This window comes from Clarias gariepinus, chromosome 8 (assembly GCF_024256425.1).
Source record: "Clarias gariepinus isolate MV-2021 ecotype Netherlands chromosome 8, CGAR_prim_01v2, whole genome shotgun sequence".
NCBI lineage: Eukaryota > Metazoa > Chordata > Actinopteri > Siluriformes > Clariidae > Clarias > Clarias gariepinus.
In genome coordinates, this window is record NC_071107.1 from 19750068 (window position 1) to 19764261 (window position 14194).

Consider the following 14194-nt stretch of genomic DNA (forward strand, 5'->3'; position numbering starts at 1 on the left):
ACAATATGTATATCTTTTGTTTTTCTCTCCACCCAGAGGAAACATGTGAGCACAAACCCCACTACTCAACACCCATGAGACAGACTTAAATGGAAATATCTGCTGAGGTGACCTGAAGTCCAGACTTCCTAACCTTAACAAATTGCTTCCTCGTCATGCTTTCAGATAATCACAAGCACAGGAGATGCCTCGGCAAGGTCATTCTCCTGGAAGCCCTTAAGAGAATCTATCATGGAGACATAGCTGTGTCTAAAGCTTTTCAGACATAATTAAAAAGAAAACACAATTATTTCTACTGTATATTGTATGGTTCATATATTTAGCAAACGTTGTCAGGTATTTAGATTTAACTAATAAAAAAGTTTTATAGTTCACTTAAATAAAAAAAACATCTATTTGTACTAAATGACCAGGTTATCAGACCTTCGGCATGTTTTTGTATTTATCGTAGTTTTAGGAGCATGAGGAATCATTTTCACACAGGAACTGGGCACCAAACTGCACACCGTAACCAAAACTAAAGGTAGTCTAACTAAATCTTAACGGGTGCAACTTGTTTTTTTGGCCAGGCAGTGTATGATAAAGGCAGATAGGGATGATAGGTGGTCGTGTGCAGTACAGCAGAACACTTTCTTGGAACGATCAGGGCTGAGGAACTCTGGAGAACAAGGGTCTGTCATGATGTCATGATGTCACACTCCAACCAAAGCTGCTTGAAGAGGAAGTAAAGACACAAATCCATCAAGAAGCAAAAATCATTTGGAAACAAACTAAATACAGCAAAGAACCAGATGACATGGAAGCTCAGTCATTAAAATCCTCCTGTCATGACCAGATAGACGACCCAGACCGACAGGTGTTGACAGGGATGAACCTGTTACACACCACAGCTGGGTCCATAAGAAGAAACCTGAAGTCAATTCAATTATTAACGCACACACACCCACACAGAAAAAAAATTATAATAATAAAAATCTATTATTTTATTCATAAAATGTAAAGTTATTATATATATATATATATATATATATATATATATATATATATATATACAGATGTTGAGAAGACTTCTTTTCCATTCTTTTGTTTTCTTTACAGTTTACATGTACTTCATTAATGATCACAAGCTTCGAAATCAGGTTAAAAACTGTATTCCAGCATGTGTTGACTGGTCATGTAAATTTTCTTCCTTGTTATCTGGAAACGGTATCTTACCAGATGCAGGTTCACAGAGAAACAGGTGAGTGGAACAGTTTCCATGATACAGGAAATGGAAGCAGGCTTTAATCCCAGGAACATATCTCTAGATTCCCCACTGTCACAATCTCCAGACTGAGCTTATCCTGTCCTTTAACAACTGTGAGGAGTGGTCCCTACTTGTTGTTTGGCCTCCCTCTGCATCATCTGGCAGTTATCAAGCAAATTAAAAGAACACATGTCCATAGCAACTGTGCTCCATGGACAAACACAGTCCCAAAATAGTAGAGTTCGTGAAGATATAACAGAACTTAAAGGGATTCAGGCTCTCAGGTGTAGTATTTTCCCATTGCTTTATACCTAGGGGAGAAAAATGTTTGGGTGGAAGATTTAGAAGGAGTACGCAAAGAACAAAAAGCAATTAATGTCTTATCCTTAATAAAGTTTTCTTCTGATATAATTTGCTGAATTAGATCTGGCAACCAGAAAAACTGGAACTACATCTATTCGCCAACAGTCCGGTGCGAAAGGATCCAGGTGTATGGTGTTGTTGTTTTTTAAACAAAAGGTAATGTTAAAAAAAAAAAACATTTTTTAAATTGTAATTGATTACACATAGCATGCCATGTAATGTTACCATATACTGGCATCATTTTTGTACTCGTTTGTCTACAGCTACTTCAGTCCGTTCTAATTATCTGTCAAGTTGTTTGGTGGATAATTACTACAACCCCAATTTCTGGTTCCTGTTTGGATTTGTTCTTAATTTTTTAATTGCTCTGAAATAGTGCAATTTAAAACAAGATCTTGTTAGATTATTTTATAATGATGAACATTTTTTTATGTAAAAGGTAATGTCAAACTGTGAGTCATATGATTTAGAGGATTCCATAGTGCTGTTTTGAGTCATACTGTATTTACGCAGTAGATGTATGTATCTCACAATGATACTGTAGCTTCACAATGTGTCATTTAATGTAAAAATAAGTATCAAATTTTGTAAAATGACAATTTACAAAAAAAATGGCATAAAGGCATTGGTTTATGCACTCAGTCCATATTATATCTCAGCTCCAATCATAATACCTTCATTAGCAGCAGCTCTTCATCACCCTTATCCAGTGGGGGACAGTTTTACATGCTTTGGGATCAACTATAGTGATCCCCTTCCTGCAGTAAACAGAAGCGTCCATCACTAACACACACACACACACACACACACACACACACACACACACACACACACACACACACAGATGACTACACATCCACATCCTCTGTGAAACCAGACCCTTTAACAGAACCAGAAAGAAGGAAGAGCAGAAGATTAATATCGGGGCAAGGTATGGAATAGGTTGATATAGACAGATACCTCCTGATTATTCATGTACTAACTTACATAAACAAATGAATTGCCATGAAAAAGACTAGAAAGAGAGTTAGATAAAGACAGAGAAAGCAATGTATTACAAACGGAGGACACTTCAATTACAAGCCCTATCAAATTCCATGAGGGCTTTTCAAGTCCCAAGGCTTAATCTCTGGCCTAAATTTCAACCAGTGTCACCCATCAACCTCTATCTCTACTCATCCCCGAATCTGCAAAGTCCATCATAGCGAGAGACGTGAGAACATTCCAAATTCTGTGTCCAAAACTTACTGTCTCCTAGTAGAAGATTGTTTGGTGATGAGAATGTCAATTTCAGGGTTCACTGACAAGTACTTGTTAAACTAATTTCTTTCTGTGTGTCAAACCTTAAACCTAACAGCTAATTAGGAAATAAGTAGTTTTATTTTTGTAATAAAGCAGTCATAAAAAACATAAATCATTTCCTTGATCACTTTCCCATCCTCGAAGCAGTCTGTCTGTCTATCTTTGCCATGTGCTTCACTCAGAGTCACCAGCATTTCTCTATTCTGTGTTAGTAGGATGTTTATTGTGTGTTGTGATTTTTTAAATTATTATTATTATTTCTGCCAAACTACCAGACATTGAGATTTTATATTGAGAATGTGTGTAATTAGTTTGAGGTTCCAATAAGTTAAACCTGCAACCTGATTTGCTTGTTGCTGATGTAACCCAACAAACACACACTGTCGAAGGCTGTCGAAGTGCTGTTTTCCCGGCAGCTCTCCAGTGATCTGGTTTTTCACTTTGTTGTGAAAACATCGCAAAAATGCTAGCCTGTCTCACAGTGGGATATGTGAGAATGGGCATCATGCATAAAGCCCACTATTCTAAGAGGGTTATGGCCCTCTCACGGAATACTGCCTTTAAGCTCTGCTGCTGATGCCTTTTTCAGACATTGACTTTAGAGGAAACCATGTGAATTTCGCAGGCAGTCTCATCTGCTCTGTGTGCTGTATGACTGGCTTTTTGACAATGCAGAATTTGCCAAAGTAAAAAAATATATACATATACATATATATATATATATATATATATATATATATATATATATATATATATATATATATATATATAATATCTAAACTGGTATTTACACTGTGGTTTAATAAACTAAGGCAGTGAGGGCTCAAGGGTTAAGGTTCTGGGTTACTGGTCAGAAGGTCAGCAGTTCAAGCCCTATCAGCACCAAGCTGCAACTGTTGGGTCAATGAGCAAGGCCCTTAACTCGATCTGCTCCAGAAGTGCCGTATCTTTACTAACCCTGTACTCTGACCCCGGCTTTCTAACTGGGGGTCCGAGGCTGGAATATGTCAAGAAAGAAATGTCACTGTTCTGTATGTAACAAACAATATTTGTATTATTATTATTATTATTATTATTATTATTATTATTAATTATAATAATAATAATAATAATAATAATAATAATAATAATTATTATTAATATTATTAATATTATTATTATTATTATTATTATTATTATTATTTATTATTATTATAAGTAGTAGTAGTAGTAGTAGTAGTAGTATTGTTACTATTATTAATTTCTCTACCAAGACCATATTGTCTTTATTACTAAGTAATCTCATATCCCCATCATCCTGGGCATTCTCACACACTGAAATTTAAAGAACTCACAAATTGGAGCCGACAATGTCACCATGTAAGCCATTTCCTTCCATGTCATGAAGCACAAATAGACAGCCAAATAAAGAATTGCAAATCCCCATCCTCTATGCTGTCCTTATATAGGTGTTCAGCAAAGCTCTGAATTACCCTATCATGGACTTTGGGACTATGTAATCGTCCTTTAACAGGAGTGTATCAGAGACTAAGACCCAGACCATGGAGGTTTATGTAAATTATCATTCCTTATTATTTTGTTATAGTCTTTTTGTGATTGGCACTATTATCCATAGCAACAGTAGAGACAGGATACCCATGAGCAACTAAGGTTAAGTGGTTCTGGGATTTAAACCATCAGTCTTTTGATTAATAGCCGAGTAAGATGCTGTAGTACCCTGACCTTCAATGTTCTGAGCTGTCAGTCTCCACTCTTTCCTTGGTTGGAAAAGCTGTTAAAAATCGCTGTGGTCAACAAATGGTTGAGGGGGAGTTATAGAACCTACCCACATTCAGTTACAAAGAACTATACAAAGACAGAACATCCAGGTGGACATGAAACAGCACCAATTATCACCGATTATCACTCAAGCCAAGTATCTAAATCTGAAACTCATGTCAAGAAAGTTAAGCCACAGATTCGCTAGTGTTTTTACGCTTTTTAGACATATTTATCCTGCTCCCAGGCTTAGGGCTAGGCCCCATCATATGGGTGGTTCAGCTTTTGGAGCTGCCAGGATGTTTCCCCTGCCAGCTAAAGATCACTATTCAATGCTCACTAGATTATGCTCTAGCTCTGTGGTTTCTCTGTGTATTCGCCCTGTCAATATTATTGCATGTGGATCCCAAACCTTCCCGAGAGCAATCTTTTATGTACTGTAAAGATTTATTTGTATCACTGTCAGTGTTAATGAACAGTATGATAAATTCTTAATTGACTACTATTAAGTTACAAGAATATAGAAGTTTTACTAACGTAGTTATGACACTGTACTTAAATTAATAAATTGTAAAATTATTATATTTGTCTAACTGGTAACAAATTAACTAACCATTTTGTACTCTTATTACAAAACTTGCGTATGTTCTGTTTTTAAGCTAGAGTTCAGCATGGTGCAGAAGATGCTGATCTGTGCCTCAGATGAAAAATATAAAGTGAAGAGTCCATATTTGCTAAGTAGGAAAAATTAATCATTCCAGGTGCTTAGACACTCAGGGTTAAACTAGGCAGCTATTTTAAAAATTAGGTATGACCCAGTGATGTATAAGCCCTCTGACACCTCTTAACCTTTCCCTCTCCAGTGGGTTACTGCCTAACTTCACATGTTGTGAAAACAGTAATACACACACACACACACATACACACACACACACACACACACACACACACACACACACACACACACACACACACACACACACACACATATCACATATACTGTACACATATTTTATTTTTTATTAAGACCAAAAGTTAAAATTTGTAACACCACTAAAGAAATCAGACTCCAGACACTTTACTGTTACTTGATAGCTGACAAGTACAGAGTGCAGGTTAACAATATATATATATGCTTAAAAGCACTGCTTTTGCAACTTGTACTTTTGCTCAGGAGTTTGCATTTTACAGTTCACATTATAACTTACAGATGCTTGTAGTACACATGTGCCATACTGCCATATGAGCACCATAGTACATTGTGATTAATTTTTATTTTCTGTTGTAAAATTGCTTTGGTGTTTTAAAATAGTAATCTTGGAGTACGTGTCTAAGCACTTAAGAAAAAAAAGCTAAGTACTTTAGAAACTGTTTTATGTTGAAAAAATCTGAATAAAATTACACAGCCTTTCCATATGTTTAACATCATATCTTTACACATAGCATGTAGAATTTATTGGTTTTTCCAACATGAGAAAACTGAGTATTACTAAGAATAAAATAGCATTGTAAAAATTGAAAATAGATAATGTGAGGTAGATAAGATGTGTAATTCATAAACAGAGGTGCGATTGATTTTATGCCACACATAATGCCTTATATGGAATTACTTATGTTCCTATTAGTACTTCCTACTAGTTTGTTCTGGTTGTCTGAAGGCATCATGTAGATTCGTGGACAAGTTTTTATATAGGTATATTTTCTAATCATTCTTTTTGTGTGGTTAATGGCTGTTTATAAAAGTTATTGTTATGTTGCCCGAAGACTGTTTAACTAAATGAAAAGGTGTCAATATATAGACTTTGATTTGTATAATCTTTTCCAATCTTAAACCCCATAACTTAGAGGCAATACAGAAATAATCAGAAGGCTGCAACTGTGCTTACTTGACACACACAGCTGCATGGCACAAGCATAAACAGAAATGTTTGAATATTTATTGTATAAACCAGTTTATCACAAGCTAAGACATGTGTTGCAATAAATTCTACCGCTATAGGCACTTTAACATAACCAAACCACTAGTGCTTACTGTACATACAGAAATTTAATACACGAAGACACAAAGAATTAAGGATTAAATCATGCACCTGTTTTAAAAGCTAAACTAAGCTGAGCTATCTAAATGCATTCCTTATGAGAGCAATACCTTTTGGATAAGTGTGTCTTTGCCCAAAGCATGAAGTCATGTGATGACTTTGGCTAGAGAGACAAAATCAGCACTTTACTTACACTCTGAAGTAAATACCGAATGTGTATGTTGCTGTGATTGGTGTCAGCTGGTACACAGACTCTGGCTTCCTCTAAATACTGCTGTTATTCAAGAGGACCTCATGAGGACCTGAATGCGATCCATCATTTATGTGAGAGATCACAGCATTAAACAGCATGCTAAAGCATTAAATAGTGGAACTTTAAACGGAAAGTGAAAACAGCTGTGTAGTGTAAATGGTAACATAGCTGGTACTGTTGATGAAAGAGCTGCTTAAGGCTTTACCTTTTTATGTAGAGTTTAAAGCTTTCTTTATAGTTGTAAGAGATCGTAATGTCACTTTTACAGAAAATAAAGGCTTTTTAAATTATTTCCAAATAGAGTAATCCATTTGCCAAATAGCTTTATGCATGCACATATTAAAAGGTACACAAAGCCATTACTCAAGTAAATGTACTCCACTATAAAAAGTAGTACCACTTAAAATTTTACTCAAGTTGTACTAAGAGCATCTTCTAAAAAGTACAAGAACTGTACGTACTCCACAAAGAAACTTATTTTTCTGAATATCTATCTGATCACTGATAACCAGGTTTATATTGGCAGTTTGACATTAACTAAATGAATGTAGGGAAGAAATTTTTTGCTTCTTTCATTATTTTGGTACCTTGTATAATGAGCAAACTGCAAAATATGGATGTGCCAAAACATTTTTATAGGCTTGTTATAAAAACAAAATTGGTATTGGTGTGAGACACAATGAGTCATTCATGAACGAGTCGTTCTTTTTCAGCGAGTCTTAAACGTGTCTCAGAAGGACAAGTAGTCTCGGAGAGTGAAACAGGATACCGAATTAAATACAGTAGCACTTCTCAATGAGTCTTCTAGTCCTTGTTGTTTGTTCCTTTGTCACGTGACTCCCATAGACGCTATGCAGTACAATAGTTTCAAAAGAACAAACAACTCGGACTGGAAGATATGAGAGGTGAGCTATTCATCCTGTTTATTATAGTATGTTCTTAGCTGCATTGTAATATTTGTAATATTTTTATTACTATAGTCAAAATGTATTGGGGAAAATGTAGAAAGTGGGAGTCTGTTTATTGACAATGTAATGTTTTATTTTATTTCTGATCAAAAGAACGAAATGAACTAAATAACTCAAAAAGAGATTAGTTTATTCTAATGAACGAGATTCCAAGAAACAAGGCAGAAAAATGATTCGAACTTCCTATCACTATTGCACACTACTAACATAGTAGTTTGCTAGGTTGGTTCTTATCTTTCCTTGACAAAAACAAACATTTGAGTGGCTTGAAAAAGGAGCGAAAAAATCTGTATCCCAGAGACGAAGTGGGTGGGATCTGTTGGCCAGGCAAAGGTCAATCAATTTGGTGCCCTTATCAATCGACGCTTAATGAAAACTTGGACTGCTTGGACTGGTAGAATTTCTGAGTTTTGATTCTTTCCTTGCCACATGGGGTGTAGCTCGGTCATGACATGGGTGACTGTGTAAACACTTATATTTAGATTAGAAAATCAATGCATGTTTGTGTGAAATAAAACTATAGGTTTTTTATCAAAAAAAATTGTGAGTAGAGTAAAAAGTATCAAATATGAACAAAACTCAAGTTAAGCACAGATCAAAAGTTCAAAATGAATATTAAAACAATGGTGTGTACTTTTCATTTGGCTGTTCCAGTTTCCGCCCAGTTCCAAATTCATTTATTTTAATACATGTATACTCTGTATACTTCCAACAGTTGATGAATCATCATGTTATTCCACATCATCATCTTTTATTCAATGTCCCTTTTATTTGCATGTGGAAATCAGCTGTTGCAGTCATTCACAGTAATAGGTCAAGCACCTTGTAAAAAATACCTGACATCTATGACCATGTGCCCTGTACACCTCTAGTCTAGCACCTGCATTAAGCTCTAATGTTACAACATTTATGCACAAACACATCTGCCTTCCTCAGACCTCAGCAGTCTGTCTCACATGCACAGCAGATGGGAGGGAACTATTGCTTTTACACAGATACAGAGTGTTTGTATTAAAGCTGGGGTTTTTTTTATGAGAGAGGGCTTTGAGTCACTACCTCTTCCAATGTTTCACCTGTCTTCTGCTCTCCTGGGCACCTATGAAAGAAGGAAGTGCAAGTAAAATCGAAGTTCAAAGCATGACTGCAAGCAACTTGCAAGCTTGGGGCCAGTAGTCATTACAACACTCCAGAGAGTTCATTCTCCATCTATGTGAATGTTTAAAACATGTGAATTTAAAACAATAAAGTCATTTAAATTCTTGACAGGTGCAAATATTCCACAGTAGAGGCAGCAGTCCTTTGGATAAAAGATTTTGTAGTAGTGTTCCTAAGCTTTTCATTGCTTTTTTGCTGGTCGGTAATAAGAAAGTAATTATTTATTTATATATCATATTCTACTTGTTTAATATTTTAAATGTTCAATTATGTTTTATTTTAAAATTGCTTGTACATTTTAGTTCGTGTTCATAGTTTCTGAACATTGTATTTTCCTAATATGCCTGTGCAATATCAGTACCAGCCAGTACCAGACATTTGTCAAATAATGCTAAAATAGACCCAAAATGTTTCTCTACTTTATCACTACTGCTTCTTTCCATCATAATTTATGGCATTGTGGCACACCCTGTTATTTACAGCAGTTAAGGGATAAGGTCTGAGCAGCCACTGCTTGATGCTGCTGAGCTCTTCTAATCGTCTCTACAGTGGCTTATTACCGCTGTCCTTCTTCTACAGCTGTACATTATTGTACTTTGAGATATAAAATGTAATTGTGATGTATGATAAATGCAATGACTGTAACATTTCAAATGCTGTCCCTCTGTGAAAAATAGAAAAGTACATAATGAACAAGAATGTTACAAGAAAAAAATGAATCTCCAAAAACAAGTCTCATCCCACAGCTAGTCAGTTCAGAAGATAACATAAAGATTCTGATAATCTATGATTTCTTTAAAAGGGAATAATATACCTTTTTGGATAGTCCTTTTTGTTTTTAGTATTTAGGTGTTTTTTGATTGTCAGTAGAGTATATATACGCATTCTGAAAACAAAAACCACTTCTTTAATGACAGTTCTGTGGCCAAAGAAGCTTTGTTGGTGAGAGAGGTCAAAGAAGCTGACAGAAAGGCTATGGTAATTTTCAACAACCACTCTTAACATAAGGTAAAAATAGGATAAAGCTCTGGTAAGCAGATAAGCATCTCCAAGACGTATCTGAAAAGGCAGATACAACAGCACAAGATCAGATTCCACCCCTCAGACATATAGGAGAGTATATGAGGTGCGCCAATTAGATAATCAATATCGATATTGGTCCAATACTGATCAAAATCAATAAATCAGTTATCAAGAAAAAGTATATTGTGATATTGTACATGATTCTAAACTGTCATGTAAATGCTTTCCTTCCACGAGTAACACAGAAGAGCAGTATGTGTCATGTGAACAGTAGCTATAATGTGAGTAAGACTGTTAGTCTTGCTGTCATCATGTCAGCTGTGTGGAGATATTAAAAGCTCAATGAAAAAAAAATACAATACAGCCCAGTGCAATGTATGCCAGCAAGTTATACGAGGGGTCTCAGGAACATTTGAAACTCCAACACAACAAACCTGAATACACAACAAAGCAATGCTGATAGCGGAGAAAATTATTGAATACAATGTGCTAGATGTCCATCGCTCTTTTGTTGTTAAAAATGTGGGTTTTTAACACTTAAACCTAAAACGTTGAGCCTTACCACACATTGCCATATCAGCATTTCACCTCCAAAATGACAATCTAAAAAAGGTACAGTCAAGTGTGTAAATCCATTTCAAAATGCGAGGAAATTGTTGCCATGGTTAGTTTCTGACATCTGGAGCTCAGACGTGTGTCCAATGCCATTACAAAGTCTGACAGCACAGTGGGTAGACTTTTACCTTGCAAAAAGCAGTGCTGCAAGCTAAACAGATCCATGGCTCACACACACAGAAGAATCCATCGCTACGGTAATGAGGCAGATGTTAAATGGGTGGAAAATCTGAGAAGAGGAAAGTCGATGTCATTTTAAGAAGCAATGCCAGTAATACAAGCAATAGATTACCTTTGAGTTGCAAATTTGTGATGCTTTGCGCATCCTCCGTAACTTATTGTGAACGAGGGACTGCTATCACAGCGTAGTGATACATGATACATTGGCTATTGACAGAAATATTATGGGTTCCTTTAAGCACTTACCATTTGTATTTTCACGCTTGGAGGACATTCAAATGGAGCTATATATACTGGCCAAATATCTCCAACAAAATGTAGTAAGGATGTGGAGCAATACATACAGTATTACATGATCGAGAACCTCATCGCATGCCCAGTGTGCATGTAGAGTGGAGTACGACCTGACAGCCACACTAACTACAATCCTGGAAAGACTGGAAAAGACTGTCACAGCTTTAGCCCCTTTTGAGGACTTGACAGGATAGGTAAACTCTTTATCTTGTTATTCATCTGATGCTATTTCTATTTTTTGTGCCCTTAAACATGTTCTCAGTTAAAAACAAACAAGGCCAACATAGGAATAAAATAAAAAAGGAAGGGCACCTGTGAACGGATATTTCAGTGGTGTGGATTCTGAGACGTTATACTTGGTTGAAATGCTACTGAATCCAAAATATATTGATCAGCCGCAACAATAAAACACAAAACAGCAAGCCAAATATTGTGCCCCCTTGGCAGCTCTGGCTGCTCGGAGCATGACTTCACAAGACCTCTGAAAGTGTACTATGATGTCTGGCACTGGGACATTAGTGGGACATTAAAATGACTTTTTTTAGCTGTTTGTGATACATTTGCTTTTCTATGGGATCGGATTGGACAAGCTTGCCTTTGGTTCTCACAAACATAGGCCTTGGGTTCCCATGATTCTGTCACCAGTTTATAAAGCATATAGCGTTATATAACACCAGTTTATAATTAATAATCTATGTTATTGATTTCACTTGGTGGTGGTGGCATTGCTGTTGCTGATTGGTGTATAATGAAAGTGGAATTCATGGATGTGCAATCCCTTTAGCGTGAGAGTATTGACTTAATATTGAGGGTAGACTAATTAATGGCAGAGGTAAAGAAGATGCAAGATGTGTTGAGGAAGATCATATCAGAAGCCTCAGAATCAGTAAAATGAACTTCTGCCAAAGAGCGAGTAAAGTAGACTTCAGTAGTAGAAGTAGTCAGAAGTAGCCAATCTATCGCAGTGCCCGCACAAATACACACACTCACACACTATGGCAATTTGTAAACACCCATTCTAACAAACATGCCTAATCTGCATGTCTTTGGACTGTGGGAGGAAACCAGAGTACTCAGAGGAAATCCACCAAGCATGAGGAGATCATGCAAATTCCATGCAGAGGCAGGAATCAAACTTGGCCGGAAATCGAACCCGGGCCGTGGGCGTGCAAGCATGAAACTCCAACACAACATCAACATCAACGCTAACTTTTTCGGGGGGGGGGGGGGATTTTTTCCCAGATTTTTTTCTTACTAATTTAGTTGTGTCCAATTCCTTCCCGTTACTTGGGGGCTCCAACATTAAGCTCCTACTACCACTCAGTCGGGAGGGCCAAAGACTATGTGTTTCCTCCAAACCATGAGAAGCCAACTGATTGCATCTTTTCGAATTGCTTGCTCACACACCGTTGGGGGCGGCATAACAAACTCGGAGGACAGCGCTATCCGCTCATTGTGCGAGCACTAAGTTCCTCTTATCCCTCCCCTCTGAGAGAGCACGGACAATCAGCTCTCTCTAGACCTTTGGCTGTGAGAGGTTACAGGAATCGAACTCGCCATCTCCGGATGATAGGGTGAGCACTTTACCACTGCACCACTAAAGGGCCCGATATTATGTTTTATTAATATTTTACTTGATGTGTAATACATTTATAATATATGAGAGTTTCACATTTAATTAATTTTATATGCTGTAGTAGTTTTAAAGCTCAACCCGTAATGTAACTTGTGAAAAAACTGTGAAGCTTGCACTGTTTAGATATTGTTTTTTCAATGCCACTACGTTGATATCAAGAGTAAAGGCCTAGATACTTGGTTGTGAGTTTCTTTAGATGTCATGTCATGTCTTCCTCTGATATTACACTGATAATTTGTGTCACTGTCTCAAACAGGAATACAGTTTTCCTGCTTTAGTCCTTAGCTATTAATCATCTGTGTTCTTAGACAATATAGTTCAGTAACAGCTTTGTTGAAGAGGCAAGGCCAAGAAGGACAAAGGCCCTCAAATTTCTCACAGCTCTAAATCACACAGTGCTCAGGCAGATCCTGTGGTCGCATGGATTACACGTTTCCTTCCACACCAACACAGCAACTTGCCAATCAGGTTATTTATGGCAGATAGTTTAAAACCCGCCCACCCCTCTTGCTTGCTGACGTACAGTATGTTATTACAATATGATTTATTCTTCTCTGAACAGAATGGGCTGATGGTTTTAGCAGCCACCCTGTGCCGTGAGGTGGCCTAGTGTGGGAAGAGATCAAAAGGATTCGGATCAGGGATGGAGACTGGGTGGGACACCGGAGGTGACTGAGGGTAATGCAGAAGTTTCTCACCATGACTAATTCATTTTCGACAGTTCAATGGTAAAAAAAAGACATTATGACTTTTGAACGAAGGTTTATGTCTCCACATCAATAACTTTCACTTTTAGTTAATTGCCAACATATATCATTTTCTTAAATGATTCTTGGTAATTTACGAAACTGAGAAGCTTCCCTACAAATTGAAATGTTTAGAAAGCTTTTGTAGCTTTTTATACCTTAATGTTTACTAAGCTTACAATGAGCCACTCAATGAAGAATCAAAGTCATTTTCCTTACAAAGGGTTCTCAGCACAAATGAGGAAACACTTGTCCAGAAAGTGTACACATAACACAAACATCCTTTTTTAAGGGGAGTTAAGAAGTAGCATTGTGAAGTGCTAAAGCTGGGTAATTGATAGTTCCCAAGCATCTTTGAGTATTATGACTACAGGTGAACCATGCTCTAAAGATAGGCATGGGCCTCCTTTTAATGCCATTCACGTTTACATGCATTCAGAATGTCAGGAAAAAAATTCCTTCTGGTGAACTCATTACTCAATATGATAGTTACAAAATGTTTTATGCCTAGCTCTATTGTGATTTATTATTAGAATCATGGATTGAAAAACCCCTGAACGAACTTGATAACCTTTCTTTAATGCCTTGGGCTCATTATGGCATTTCCTATCTCTCA